Source organism: Epinephelus lanceolatus, chromosome 6 (genome assembly GCF_041903045.1).
Source record: "Epinephelus lanceolatus isolate andai-2023 chromosome 6, ASM4190304v1, whole genome shotgun sequence".
NCBI lineage: Eukaryota > Metazoa > Chordata > Actinopteri > Perciformes > Serranidae > Epinephelus > Epinephelus lanceolatus.
In genome coordinates this window covers 8,825,743-8,841,749 of record NC_135739.1, presented here as the reverse complement: position 1 = coordinate 8,841,749, position 16,007 = coordinate 8,825,743, and the positions used below count along the sequence as shown (strand labels likewise).

General features: G+C 39.8%; 1 protein-coding gene across 1 annotated transcript in view; it reads left to right on the top strand.

Annotated features, from left to right (window-relative positions):
- Nucleotides 1–16,007, top strand: part of myo7ba (myosin VIIBa) — a 222,945-nt gene that overhangs the window by 143,719 nt on the left and 63,219 nt on the right. The gene's annotated exons all lie outside the window — the stretch shown is intronic.

Below are 16,007 nucleotides of genomic sequence, written 5' to 3'. Positions count from 1 at the left end.
TTTTTCCTCTTCAGAGGGAAATGCCGCTAAGCTAATAGCTAACTGTACAGAATTGCTGAATTATCATCACTACAACATTATCAACAGGAGTTATGTCTGAAGTTACACAAATTGCATGTGAAATCTCACATTTGACTGGTATTCCCCTTCAAACTCTGTCACCATATTTCCCGTCACAGTGCGTTTGCTGGTCGATGCAGTGTGTCAGCCTGACGTATTAATGCCCTTCACTTTTTTTTGGAATGTGTTTACATGAATGGCTATTTGAAGTGAGAGAAGTTAATATATTTTGTAGTTGTTTTTTTCATTTATGTACTTTTTTGTTTTATGGAGCCAAAGATGTACTCATCTTCTAAGTTATAACCCGTGACAAATACAAAAGGTTCTGTTATGGTGCCTTGCTTCAGCTGGTTGACCCATTGTGATGTTGCTGTGAACTTTTGTAAAGAAAACATTTGTATGTATGCCTTAACATTTCACTATAATAGATTAAAATTCTTAATATATGTCTGATAAAAGGCTTCTGTTGTGATTCCTTTCACTGGTTTTATACAGTATAGGCATCATTTTATATGATTATAAAACTGTACTGAACATCTGAGGTGTCCGATAGATGTAATATTTAACGTCTATCAACTCGACTCAAGACCTTCACTGTTAGTTTCTTCTGCATCATTATTTTGCTGTGCTCCATCTTGATCAATAAAAAACAAAGTGTTGTGCTACAAGTCGACAATAACCTCTTACAGTTGCCCGTTTCTAAATTTAATATATAAACTGATGCAGGAATGAATCCTAAAACATGGAAATGAGTTAGCATTTTGAAATCTTGCTTTCATCATTCTGAAGTCAGTGAGTTTTCAGTTAGATGTCTGAAATGAGGTCTGTGGTTAACATAAGCTTGAGAGACTATCATGTTTTGTTCTACGACATGAAATACATCAGTAAATACCCCACTTGTGAATTTTGAAACTTCTAGGTGTCTTAAAAAAGGTGGTTGCTAACAAGTGGCTAAACGAGACAACAGAACGTCATCACGCAGTGGTGGTGACGTCAAGTCATCCAACTTAGTGTTTGTTTATAGCCTAACATCAGCTTTTTACTTTTGGCAGTTGCATGTACGCTTCAAGAATCATAAAAGTGGTGTTCATTTGTGAGGATTATCTAGCTGGAAAAAACATGCAAGTATCAAACTTTTGTTTATTTTCTGAAGTAATCCAAAATCCATTGGAGAAATCCCACTGGCTTTTTGTTGAGGGAACCAAATGATGATGCTAACCTCTCTGTCAGCCTACAAAAAAATGTCATCCTTGCAGTACACTATTCGCCTTACAGCCATATACAAAGGTTTGTTATTTTACTGCTAACATGTAAAGGGACAGGTCACCCCAAATATCAAAAACGCATTTTCTCCTGCTTACTTGTAGCGCTATTTATCAATATAGATATATCAGCCATAGAGATGTCAGAGCTGGTAAATGCCATTGTATTCAGACATACAATCAATTCTAAACTTTATTTTATTTTGGGGAAAAAAGGTTAAAAGTGCAAGAGGAAAAGACAAAAGATTTATACATACAGTTTAGAAAAACTTACCTAAGAGGGGTTTTGTGTTACCTCTAAGCCGTGCCATGGAAGAGTGTGTAAGGTGATTTCTTTTAAAACTACAGATATTAAAGGGACAGTTCACCCAAAAATCAAAACTACATATTTTACCTCTTACCTGTAGTTCTATTTATCAATCAAGATTGTTCTGGTGTGAATTGCAGAGTGTTGAAGATATCGGCCGTAGAGATGTCTGAATTCTCTCCAATGTAATGGAACTAGATGACACTCGGCTTGTGGTGCATTTAAAAAACTCAACAGCAATGTCTCTTTCTGGAATTCATGACCCAGTTACTCAAGATAATCCACAGACCTTTGTGTGAGCAGTTTTGTGTGAAGACTATTTCCTCTCTGCCGAACCACACTTGCCCACCAGAAGGAAGTGTGCATCTACTCATGGACAAGACGCGTGTGCTTGTGATAGCTGAGATGTACCCTTAACATTAATGGTGTCCTCCTCGGCTGAGCTGCAATGTTAGCTAGCTCATTGGTGCTAGGTGAGCTAGCAGTAGATGCACACTTCCTTCTACAGTGATATGGTTGGCAGGTGTAGTTCGGTAGAAAGAAAATAGTCCCTGCATGAAACTGCTCACAACAAGCTCTGTGTATTATCTGTACTTCAGACACAGCTGGTGCATTTTGTACCTCTTAACCTCAGAAGAATTCAGTTAATGTAAAACTAATCTATGAGTCGACTCTAGTCACACCATCGCAGAGTAAAGAGGAAAGTTGGGAAAGGTCTGAAAGCCCAAATAAAATGTATAAACTGTTAAATGTATGAAATTACTGAACCTTATATTTTAAGCCTATGAATCTTAAGCATAATCAAACATGGTGTGCCAGTAAAGTCAAGAAGAGACACAAAATCAGTTAAACAGCTGTCTAACGTTAGCTAATGTTGGCTAACATTAGCCACTTTTTAGCTTATGGTCATACCAGACCAAGTAAGGCTGTCCCACTCAAATTGTGTATAGGATTAAGGAAAGGTGGGTTTTACAGCTAATTCTTTTTAAATAGCAGTGTGTGTTCATTTTTCCTCTGAGTATCAAGATCTTTCCCTCATGTTTAAGATGTGGCTGTAATATGGTTGTATTTCTGTCCTTCATGGAGAATATGGAGGCTGTGGTCAGCTTGAATCCATGGTGATCATGATGAGCGGTTTTTACAGAGGACAAAATGTGTCAACGTTTCCAGAGACTGTCCTTTAACCAGTCCTGAGGAACAATGCATCTCACTGCTTCAGTATGTTCCAAAGTGTTGTAACTTCACCAAAATATGGCTAAATATACAGGTGGTACAGAGTGGTACGGTCCTTTTGGTTCACTGCTCAGCACTTCCATTACGATTGTCTGCCCAGCACCAAATGGCAGACATGCAATGTTAGCGACTAACATGTTGAAGCATTTTACAGCTAAAGAGACATACATTACCCTCAGGAATTGGTGGAGACCCAAACAGAGCTAAAAGGTCAGTGAATATATTCGCCAGGTGGTCAGAAATACAAAATCTAAATGAATGCCAACAATGTTAAGGTGATGTTGTTTTTACAGCTTGTTATGCTGCCACCAGTTGGCTCAGGGGAATAAAATAAACTACCGTAAAACTTCGATTAGTAGCCCAGGCTATTATTTGCTTAAATCGCTCAACAGGCTTATATTTGGGACAGGCGACAGTGCTTTAATTCCTTTTACACAAAACTCTTGCTCAGCAGAGATGGGAGAGTACATTCATATTATTTGAAGTTGTATGAACATTACTTGTAGAAAAAATTAGGCTTCGTTTAACATATCAGTTATGTATTATTCATTTGATCTAACTCTGAGAGACAGGGCATCAGAGAGTGAACGTCATGATGCCCTGTCTCTGAGAGACAGGGCATCAGAGAGTGAACGTTATGACACTCATTTTACGGCACCCAGCATAGCAACACCACTTAATCCTGTTAAAACAATATTAATAACATGGATTAATTTTCATGGAAAAACCTTTTTGATTTTTTTTGATCAGTCAACCCTTATGGACTAAGGAAATATAGATAACTTACTGGGTTATTGAGGATTGAACACATATTCTGACTTTCTGACAGCTTTAGAGGAATGGAGTTGGATGGAGTTTTTTTTTTTTTTTTGTCCCTCTTGTCTATCATGCCGGTAAATCTGAATGAATCATTCTTAGGTGCTTGTGGTTTTGGTAAAGTGAACTGAATGACTGAATTGTGGAGAATCTAACCAAGCTAACAATAGCCATGTTTCCATCAGCCTGTTTAGATGCGCATCTAGAAGTATCGCATCAGAAAATTATGATGGAAACGCCAAAATTCGAATTAAAATCCCCTGATTCGCACAAACTAAAATACGCTTGCTTTAGCCGGGTTTTGGTTGATTCGAAAAAATGTTGATTTGCAAAACGGGGGATGGAAACAGTTATGTTCGAATTAAGTCTGACGTAGCGCACCTCTCTCCATGGTGATATCCACACTCCGGGTCGGGAAGGCGGTAATGCATTTACAAGCTGGTTGCCAACCGCCAGAAAAAGTAGAAGAAGAAGAATGCGAGACTTGTTTTGTTTCGAGTTCGTAGTTTTTGCCAAAGTCCGTACATTTAATGGAAACACACAGGATTCGTATTTCTTTTAATGCGCATTTCCCAATGATTCGAATCAGTTTTGGATGGAAAAAATAGCTAATGTGTAGCATGTCTACACTGACAAAAAACATTCATATTTGTATGTGCGATTTATACAGCTATCTAACGTTAGCTTAACTGGGTTGCCAACAACCTAGTTTATACATCCAAAAAACTTCTATAGAAATGAATTGCCTGGCAACCAGACCAGGCCTGTAATTGAGACAGGCCTTTATTTGTCAAAATGTGTAGAAACACCGGGTTAGTAAAGGAAACTAGGTGTGTAATCGGGACTAGGCTTTTAATTGAAGATTTACGGTATGCTGTGATTGTAATTATCCTTATGAGAGCCATGTCACTGGATGATTATCTGTACAAGAGTGGCAGTGTGTTTTCAGTCACATTCAAAAACAGTTATAGTGTAAATGAATGGGAAAGTTTAGGACAGGTGACTGCAGCATTACTCGGGATGATAAAATAGTACTTACAGGATTTTGCCATTTTTGGTGGGCATTGTTGTGACCTAAAATGTCAAAAAAAATGCAGTGTTTTAAGACTTTTTTTAGGTGAAATTGTGGGAGTAAATAAAAATTCCATAAATTGCTGCAAATTTGTTTGTGTGTATTTATTAAAAATCAAGAGCAAATTCTTCCGGTCAAAACAACACTGTTCTTAGTTTCTGATTCATACTACACAAATGTTACCCCTCACCGTGCACATATAATCTAACTCACCTTGATTTCGGATGCAACAGTCATGGCGATTTGTCTCGTCTATTGTCTACATGTGTCAGCCGTTCTCCGGGTGTGCTTTGCGTCCCAAAAGTGTTTGTCAATCGACAACTTTTTTCGATCCTTAGGGAGCTGTATTGCACAGTCTTTAGCTGTGATTTTTGTTGGTAAATGTGAGACGTTTGTGTGGCACGTTTGCATCTTCATTGCCAGAAACAAGAAGTAAGTTTGGTGACTCATGGGAAACTACGATGATCGGTCAAATTTCCTGAAAAGTTGCAGGGATTGGACAAAATTTAAAGTTTGTGCACAATTCACAAGGATTGGTTGAATTTCGAATTGATTAATTATTGTAATCAAGACATCACCACATCCCAGAGGGGCTGATAAAACATTTCCATGCTGATAGCTGAAAGTAATTTGATAGTATGAAGCTCAGTTTTGTGAGGAACCCGCTGTCTTTATCTAGTGAGACATAACCTTGGCACCATTTGTGATAACACTATCAATTTTGATAAAAACATCATAAATTCCAACTACAGTATTTCCTCAGAGGGATGGACTGTACACAAATCCAGATCTCAGTCTTTTTGTCCTGTCACTAACTTTCCAAGTTTTTCTGACTGAATACTTTGGATACACTCTTCGCTGTTTTGAACACAATGCCTTCGTGACATTTACCCGTCACCTAACTGATAGAATGCGGCCCTCATCATCTGTTTTCCATTATTTATCAAGCAAGCAAGTCTCTGATGACAGACAAACATCAGTATTGTTGTGCTGTGAGCTGTACTTTGTGGTCTGTACATCAAATCCCAAGCAAATGAAGAAATACCTGGAATTTCATCCAGTGTCATCATCAACAGAAGATCTCGTTTCACTTGATCTATAATTGGCAAACCGGCTCAGACTCATGATAGGAACTCTTCTGCAAATTCTGAGAATATGAGCCTGTATTGTCAGTCAGTGCATGAAAGTTGGAGTACAAACGTTGACTTCTGATAATCTTATGTCCGAAACCTATGTTGCTAATTTTATGGCTTTTATGGGAATTTATTTTGTATGATCTCTCTAGTAAAAGTTGATGCAGCCTTTACAAGCAAAGATTCCTCTGTAGACTTTTAATGTAAATATTTTTGCCTTCCTTGTTCACCCTGGTGAGCTCGGGATGGCATTCCATAGATGCCATACATTTTCCTCCTGCTGCCTTTACTTGTTGTAGCCAAGTGCCACTTTTCTCAGCTCAGAATGACTGCAATAATAAATCTCCATCTGCTGAAAGTCTTTTTTCAGCTGAGACACGTGTAGCACCTTGGGGTCTGTGATAGACCACTATTTTTTCTGTCCCATTCGAGCTAAGACAGATGATATTTCAGGCATTTCACCCTGCCACTGATATCAGAACATGTAAGACATGATCCCCCACCAAACTGTGAGATGTTAGGGGGTTCTGTAGGTGAAAGGTTATGATGACGTGCCAAGTTTGAGCAGCTTCTCCCAGGGTGAATCATTCCTCGGGACGCTCGAGTGTCCTAAAAGGAAGACATTTCAGTCCTACGTACGTGTATGCATTCCACTCACATCTGGAGTCTTACAGGAATGACCATGATTGTTCTCAGGACTGTATACATTTATCGCTGTGATTTCACCACCCAGAGACTGTGAATGGTTCTCACTTGACCACAGCATCAGTCACCATGGATCAAGAACAGATGTCAAAGTTATGAGATAATAAGGTTTTGTTGTTTGTCTGAGATGGGCTGTGGAGTCATGTGAAATAACGTGCGTTCTTTACATGCTGTCTTTGCTCTGCTTATATTCGCCTTGCCTCTACAGTTAATGCACTTTTAAAGTTATGCACTGTTTGTATCATAATGTGAGTAAATCAATGTGTCTGGCAGCAACAGAGGGGACAACTGGTAACAAATCATCTGTCTCCTTTTGGAGGCTTTTGAGCACATTTCGCACTAAAAGCCTGTGTGAAATACTTGGAAAAATAGCTGCAGAGCTCTGTGTTTTGCCTTAATTTCCATGGAGATTCCAAAACTTCCTGCCTACAGCAGTCATGGAATGTGCCCCCACCCCCTTAACTTTTCCACATAAATCAGGGCACCGTCCTCTAATTTTAGGGCTGTTACTGAGATGAAGCAAACCTCTCAGATAGCTAGGACACTTGCAGCTAATTTTTAGGCCCGTGGCAGATGCAACATTGTGTGGCAGATATGGCAATGGTATGAAGGTGTTTCGATTTGGGTGGTGACTGTGGTCGAGCAGCAGCAAGAGCACCACACCTGTATCACCACATCATATCAAATGTGAGCCTTGTTGATTGGACTTGATCATTTAAGCGGCTCTGATCAATATTTTCATTAGGAATGGATCAAAGGACTTAAAGGAACAGTTCACCACAAAATCAGAAATACATATTTTTCCTCTTGTGCTGTTTGTCAGTCTAGATTTTTTTGGTGTGAGTTGTCGAGTGTTGGAGCTGTCTGCCTTCTCTTCAGTATAATGGAACTAGATGGCACTTGGCTTGTGGCGCTCAAAGCTCCTCAAAGATAATCCACAGACCTCTCTGTGAGCAGTTTCATGTGGGAACTATTTTCATTCAGCTCAACTACACCTGCCAACTGAATCACTGCACAGTTTACTGCTAGCACACCTAGCCAGCTAAAGTTACGTGCTGTCACAAGCATTAGGCTCTTGTCCATGATTCGATGCACGCTAGAGCACTGATTCTATGCTCAAGCCCAACTGGCCTGAAATTACGGGTTGTAATTTCAAATTATTGCTCTGGGCTTGAATTGTATTGGGTTCTCACCAATTTAGCAGTTTTTTAAAAATGAAACTGGCAGTTGTCATGCATAAATGGCAGGACTTTTGATGATCCGAATCAAGAGGGAAAGAGAGCGAAAAAGGGGACTGAGACTGAGAGAAAGGAAGTGACAGAGCAACTGAGCAATATAATGGAGTGGAGAGCGGGACAGAAAACGAGAGAAAGATAGACTGGGGTATGCAAGGTGACTTGGTTGGCAGTGTTTGCTTCTGCCTCCCCAGCAGTTTGAGTGATGTGTGTGATCAGCATCTGTGCACCACATCGCCATGGACCACTGTGAGATGCACGAAAAGACAGACCATTGAAATAAGGAGGAGAAGACGGACAAGTGGTGAGAGGAAATACATCAGCCCTTAGCTTGTAATAAATATTTTGACATAAAAAAATACAGAATATAACTCTGGCTTTTTAATCATGCTCAGGCACAAAACTGCTGCCCTGGGTTGGGTCCAGCTTGGACAGAAACTGTGCCGATTCATGCAGGGTCAGGCCTGATTTTTTGGGCCTGGTCAGAGCTCTAATGCACGCTTCCTTCTGTGCAGTGATACGATTGGCAGGTTTAGTTTGATAGAAAGAAAATAGTTCCTACATGAAACTGCTCACAACAAGGTCTGTGGATTATCATGAGTAACCAGGTCATGATTTCTGGAAAGACACATTGCTGTTGAGCTTATCAAATATATTTTTTGAGGCGCTTTGAGCAGCACAAGCCAGTATACTAGACAGAAGACAGACATCTCAACAGCTGATATCTCCAACACTTTGCAACTCACACAAAACCAATCGAAACTGACAAACAGCAATACGAGTAAGAGGACAAATATGTATTTTGATTTAGGGTGAACTGCCCCTTTAAACACTTTTTTGGTCAAAGATCTTGCTGTTTTTTGTTCAAGATGTAAATACTGGTGTGCAAATGAAAAAAGAAAAGGGAACAAGACTGCCTTCTGCTTCTGCCAACCTCAGTGATTTATGAGTATCTTAACATCGCTGACCCTTCACCTAAGTGCACACTATTCACCTCACAGTCTCTCAGAGGTCTAGTCAAGTACATCGTCATTTACATACACCTGGGCCATAAAGGCTTTTATAAAACATCCTGCATGTTGAGGCATGGCCACTAAATCCCCCAGCTGTGCTCACTCACTCACATACACCTGTTGTTTTAGCCGAGAACTTATAAAACCCTCATGAACACATTCTTTGTATACTACCTCTGAGGAAAGTGATGCGAGTCAACGTGAAATTCAGTAGAATTAATTTTTTTCACAGTGAAGTAAGCAGATATGGGGAAATGTCATCACCACGTTTACAGCGGTGCGTTTGAATTGTAGAGTGAGTCAAGCTTAGACTGAACCGGTGTGACAGCTATTAACATGTGTCCGCTGATGGGGGATTTTCACGCAGACAATCTTTAACTCATCTTCTATCTTGTGGTCTCCGCCATTTCACATACTAATGTTCCATTTACTCATTCGTCTACGTTGTTAATTACTCACTGGCACTGTAGACTTAAAAAGACCAACGTTTCACAGGTAACTAGGTCGCACCTGGCCACACAGTGTCTGATCTCTGCCGCTGACTCAGGTGTCATTGTCTTCATTTAGCCTGCAGAGCTTCCTCCACAGCGCGTCTGTCTGTGTTGCTTCAGACACAATATTTTGACTCATGTGCTCATTCCTTTCCTACAGTGAATCAGTCTTTCTGGGTTGTGCAGCTCAGCTGATTCATTGGGAACCAATGGCAGTTTGAGACTGTTCCAGCCACATAGCCATGGTGAACATGGTGCCTCATGCATGTTTCACGGAGAACACTGTCCTCTGGGCTTTGACTCAGACATAGGTTGAGATTAGATTCCTGAGACAGGGTTAGGGGTTACACAGTCTACAAGTGAAGCAAAGAAGTATATAAGGGTGCTTTCAGACCTAGAGTTTGTTTGCTTTGGTCCGAATCAGGGACTCATTTTGTTTCAAAGTTGTATAATTGCCTAGAGTTGGTTCATGTTCTCACAGCAGCAAGCCGACCAGATAAAACACCTTGTGCGAGAAAGCTGCTCTTGATTGGTCAGAATTTCCATGTGGGAAAAATCCAGGAAGTAAAGCAAACGTTGAAGAAGAGCACACTTGCAAGATAAATGTGACACTTTCTAATGTCACAATGGAGGGACAACTACACAGGTTGATTTTAGCGCTGCTCATCGTGGACTATATTGCTGTCATTGTTCATTTTAGTCAAACCATACAGTTTGAAAACGAGGCGCAGCTCCAACTAGAAAACAATGTTTTGATGCATTGGATGTGCTGAATGTGCATATTAAGGCAGTACAGGAGGAGGTGCACATTAATAATCCTCCAGGACTGTAACATGCTCATGTTTAACCCAAACAATGTGTCATGTGACTGCAGTTGGTTCACATCCAGGTCGGAACACGTTCTCACCACAAACCAACCGCACCAGAGTTCATTTGTAACCAGACTGAGACCACCTCTTCAAGAAGGTCACCGTCTGGTTGTTTTGGTGCACACCTGAGTGCGATTGCTGTGTTCTCACCTGCCCAAACAAACCACATTTCAGGGGCAAAAAAAACTTGAGTTGAATCGAAACAAACCACACAGGGCAGGTGTGAAAGCACCCTAAGTCCAAGTCAAGTTCAAGACTTCTGGGCAAGTCCAAGGAGACTTTAGTCCAATTTATTTGATTAGCATAAACACCATGTACCGTACCTAGAGACAGAACTTGGATGCGTGCCCGACTCCACTTGAAAAGGTGGTCTCAAGTATGGTGTGCATCAGGTGTGAAATCCACCTATACCAAAACAAGGAAGTGGACTGCTATTCAATGCAAGCAGCAGTCAGTGAGAAGAGCTGCAAGGGCTTTTATTAGTGCTGCAGATATCCTCTGATATATGTATATGTGTGCAGAGCTCACCAATCTCTGAGCTGCACAGCCATATGGGGTAAAATATGAACAGCAAACCATACTAGGCATAATGCAAAGGCTGACTTGTATGGGCTTTGGATCTTGCAATCGTCGCTCTTTTCTACACTGTAGCGACAGCTGAGCACCACAACTTGAGTGCCATCTATCATTCATTGATTCATTTTCTGTAACCACTTATCCTGTTAGGGGTCGCGAGGGGCTGGAGCCTATATCAGCTGACACTGGGTGAAAGGCGGGGTTCACCCTGGACAGGTCACCAGACTATCACAGGGCTGACACATAGAGACAGACAACCATTCACACTCACATTCACAATCTAGAGTCACCAATTAACCTGCATGTCTTTGGACTGTGGGAGGAAGCTGGAGCACCTTGAGAAAACCCACGCTGACACGGAGAAAACATGCAAGCTCTGCATGTTGGGGTGAACTGTCCCTTTAATATCTGTCGTTTAAGAGAAGTCAAGCTACACACTCTTCTATGGCACGGCTTGGAAGCAAACAAAAACCTTCTCAGTAAAGTTTTTCTAAACTCTATGTATGAATCTTTTGTCTCTAAAGCCAGAGGCGATTTTTGTTAAAGGTCAACACATAATTATTTTGCCTCTTGCACTTTTAACCTTTTTTCCCCAAAATAAAATGGCCTCAGGGAGTTTACTTCTCTTGAACCACTCAAATGCCCCTATGTGGAGGCAAGCTGCAGATATGTTATGTAGAAAAGTAGCTGTGTCCTCTAAATATGAAGATAGTCACAGATACGGTCATTTGAATAATTGACGGAATGGTGGAAGTGAGAGCCATGCATCATTGTCATATCTCTGAATAATACCCAGAAAAACAGGGAATCCCCGTACAGGGAATCTAATAAAGCACATGTCATGCACTGTTTGACCTCTCACAACAGGATGACCTGAGACACAACATCTTTAAATTTACACAAGTCATGTAAACCCACTGTCACTGATAATGGCAACATGGTAGTCTGTGCCAGGGTTGGACAGTAGTTAGGATGGGGCCTAGTGCCAGATTTTGCATTGAATCAGCCACTGTATGTTTTATTGTATCATCACATGATCAAATATAGAATTGACGTTGGACAGTATCAACATACATATTACCAATGATCAGCGCAAATCTGTATCTGAAAAAGGTACCAAATAAAATGAGAAATTATTCATTAATTGGATTTGTTAAACAGTTTATTTGTAGATTATATCGTTTATCTAAAATGACCATATAATTTTATTGTAGATCGAAGAATTATTGACGAAGATGGGGAGAAAATAGGGAGTGCTGCACTGGGTTAGGGCTCTATGTAGTTAGTCAGCCAGGGTTTACCCAGGGTACCTTGCACGTCATATCTGGACGTAGAAAGGTCCATGACCAAACGTCAATATGTGATGAGGTCGGAGCAAGTATGTGTTGATAAAACATGTCATCAGTGCTATTGTACATTTAAAAGAGAGCATATAAAAACACTCAAGGGTTCAACCTCACTAATACTAGTTCATTTCGTCGTGTTTCTGAGGTGGCGATTTGAATCAGTTGCAAGGACCCATTCTCTGGTCTAGAGAGAGCAGGCTGTCCAACCACTCTCTCTACTGGCCCCCCTACCTCATCAGCCCTAGTGCAACAGTACAGGCAGGCAGTGGCCTGTACTATGTGTGGTTGGATTCCAACCTGCGACCCTTTGCCGCGTGTCATCCCCCATTTCCTGTCACCCTCCAGCTGTTCTGTCCACTGTATTCCTAGCCCCCATGATACCTTGCGTGAATTATGTGTGTAACTATGTGGTAACAGTTTGTTAACAGTAATTTATTCTTCTTTCCAAGAACACACCACCTGTTATAGCTCAGACAGGATTATGTGATCTACCTTTCTGCTCATACCATCTCTGACAGCCATTTCAAAGCATTGTTTTTTTCCCCTTCGCAACCGAGCATGCTAGCAATTAGCTTGCCTTGCCACACTAAAATATTGTTAACTTTAACATGGCCCGAGCTAACTTAAGGTAACATCTGCTCCTTCTAAAGATGATTTCTGATTTCTGATGATAAAAGACGGGGATATCATGTACTGATGTTGCGTGACGGACCTGTCAGTCTACGTGTCATTCTCTTCTGCTAATTCTGATTTAACACTTTTTCGCTAGGTCTGGTGAAACTCTTGTGGTTTGATTTCTCATATCAGTGATTACCATGGCAACAGGAACAATCCATTTTTGTTCTGGTCACATGTTCAACACGGTTGCTGAAGACACAATTTTAGTTTAGACTGGTTGTTAGTCGTTACAGACACGGACAGTGCAACAGGGGGTCAGCCAGTCGCGGTGCACCATACACCCGCCGCGACCGGCTCTGGGTCAGCTGGGAAAGGCTTGAGGCGGAGCAGGCTCACGGCTTATGTGTTTGTCACTTTCTTTTTCATTTTAACCCACACCATGATCTTTTCCTAACCTTAACCAAGTGGTTTTTGTGCCTAAACCTAACCAGACCTTAACCACAGGGCATCATGATGATTTCGGAACGGACTTCGGAACAATGTGTTTAATATGGTCGGAACAATGGGCTGTTGGACCAATGGGCAGTTCCCGCAACAGGTACCAGAGCTCTGCAAAGACATTTCAGAAAATACTAAGTTAACATTAGTTAAATATGAAAATAAATCAGTATTTGCTAAATTGAAGGAAAATTACTTTCGATAACAGCCAGCGTTGGCGGTTAGCCACCAAGAGTAGCCACTGGGACGAACCACAGTCAGTCTATGGGACTAACTAACTTAATGCTACCTCCGCTATCTCACAGGACGTTGTGCCCATAATCATTTCTATAGTAGTGCCCTCAGGAATAAGGTGGATAATAAAGGTAAAAGCTGTTAAAAAAATGTACGTACCAACAAAAGCCAAAAATGGCAAAAAGAAAACCTTCAACAGTTTCTACAATCAGGCTTACATCTCACCATCTGCATCGCCAATTTCTCAAAAATGTTCATGAGCATGGGTCAAAGTTTCTCCCATTAAGTCAGTTTTATAGATTTGTTTTTACAACTTTTGCATGGGCCGTGGTGTACGCCTCTTTCTGGGCTTGTTTTGTGTGTACACGATGTTCATAAATGAGACCCCCGGTGTGTGCAGTCCTGGAATATGAACCCAGAACAAACTGCTCCCAGAAAAGTGTCAGAAATATTTCTGAAGTACGTTGTAGAGATGGACGTTATAAAAAGCCACTCTGATTTATCATGGCAGGCACGGCCACATGTGTTACTAATAACATTAACAATGGCTCTGTTATACAAGTGTAATATGCCGTGACAGTGTGACAGTGCGCCAGCATGCACAATACCAGGACCGTGAAACTGAGGCAGCTCCATGGAATTTCAACCATCATTAATTGCGTTATTTATATTTGTGTTTTCCTTCTGTCACATGCCAGAAAAGGCCTCTGGACAAATTCTCTTCTGCTCAGCTCAAGAATTTTCCTCCACACACTTGACCTCTGGGTCAAAATCTCATCATGTGTCAGACAGAAGAGTCCTCAGACATTTCTGTGATTGGCTACTGCCCTCTAGTGTTCTGTTAAAGTATTGCAGCAGCACTGATGCACTGGGAGGGCTCAGATCTAAGTTAAAAAGCCAATCAGATTATTTAGCGGGAGACCGGCACCGTGATGGTCACGTGACAAACGGAAACAGCCGAACTTCAACTTGATGAACCCTTTACTGTTTGGAGCTGTAATGACGACATGTTGTCAAATACACAGCCAATGACGGGATTAAAAAATAAATTTATTTAACTACGCAGTCACAGAACAACTTTGAGGAACTTGTACTTTACTTTATAAAAACTATACAGCTCTCTCATTCTTTAACAGGTGAATTCTACATATTTGCTGTAGTATTTTATAATATCTGTTTATATTTTATTGTAATTTTTCTATTCTATATTTATGTTTTTGATCTTTACAGTATTTTTCCTTTATTTTTTTTAATTCTTAGTGTTTGCAGCAAGTGAAAACCTACTTGGCAGTAAGCCTTATTTAATTTTGAGTCTGCTTTATTGCATTTCATAGTCAAATATTGCACTTTTTACTCTAGAGGATTATCTATAGATTAAAAGTTTATGATGCACTGTTAAAGACCGAACTACCAAACATGAAGCTGCATATGCATCACCCAGCTACATCATTAAAATGCCCCCTTACATGTCATGCATCAGTAATAATATTAACCAAATCATATCATATAACAGAGGATATGCTTCAAGTTTAAGTTACTTATTTATCATGGTGGAGCCTAAGACTTTCATTTAATTATCATATTAAATATACAGGCCTACACTAAAAAGAAAAGGAAAACCAAAGTTAAAACAAAATGTGAATCTAAACATAGAATACTGCAAGTAGAAATAAGATATGTAATATAACATAAATTGCATATAAAATCAAGTAATACAAATTAGACATTTCAACTGAATATAACTGAATGTAAACAGGAATGTAATAAAAATATATTTGCATAGAGTTGTAAAATAGCCTAACTAAAGATAAATAGAAGGTAAAGTGACAGTACCTATAATGATAAAAAGCATTCTGCATTTAAATATTAATATTTGTCACATTTTGCCAATACTTTATAGGCCACGATTTCAGAAGGATTTTGAATGCAGCAATATTTATACAAAGGATCAGAGAACTTCTTCTACCACTGGCCAATTGTAATCTATAGAAAATGACTATGTATAATATTCTATAACATTCAGTGTCGTAAGGAAGTTAGGATGAGCCCCAGTGCATGATATGGTGCACGTATTGTCTTGACACAAATAGAGACTTGACATTGAACAACATCAACATACATATTACCCAGCAATCATCACTGAATATCTGACAAAAATATCAAGGACAATTGAATATTGAAGACATTTAATTGAACAGATTTTATATCTTATGTAGAGAAAGTCTGGAACAATCTGCCCAAGGAAATCAGGTCAGTCGAGTCAGCGATCTCTTTTAAATCCCTTCTTAAAACAAACTTTTATTGGAGAACCTTTCCGGATTTTACTTAAGTTTTAAGTTAATCTCAACTGTTTTTTTAATTCCTCCATTTTGTTTTTATCTGTTCTTTTAAAATGTGTTGTTGTCATGTCTTGTCTGTTTTAATTATTGACATGTAAAACACTTAGTAACTGTTTTGAAAAGTGCTCTGTAAATAAAGATTATTATTATACAGATTATTTAAAAAAAAAAATTAAAATGGAGTTAAACATGGTGTGGAT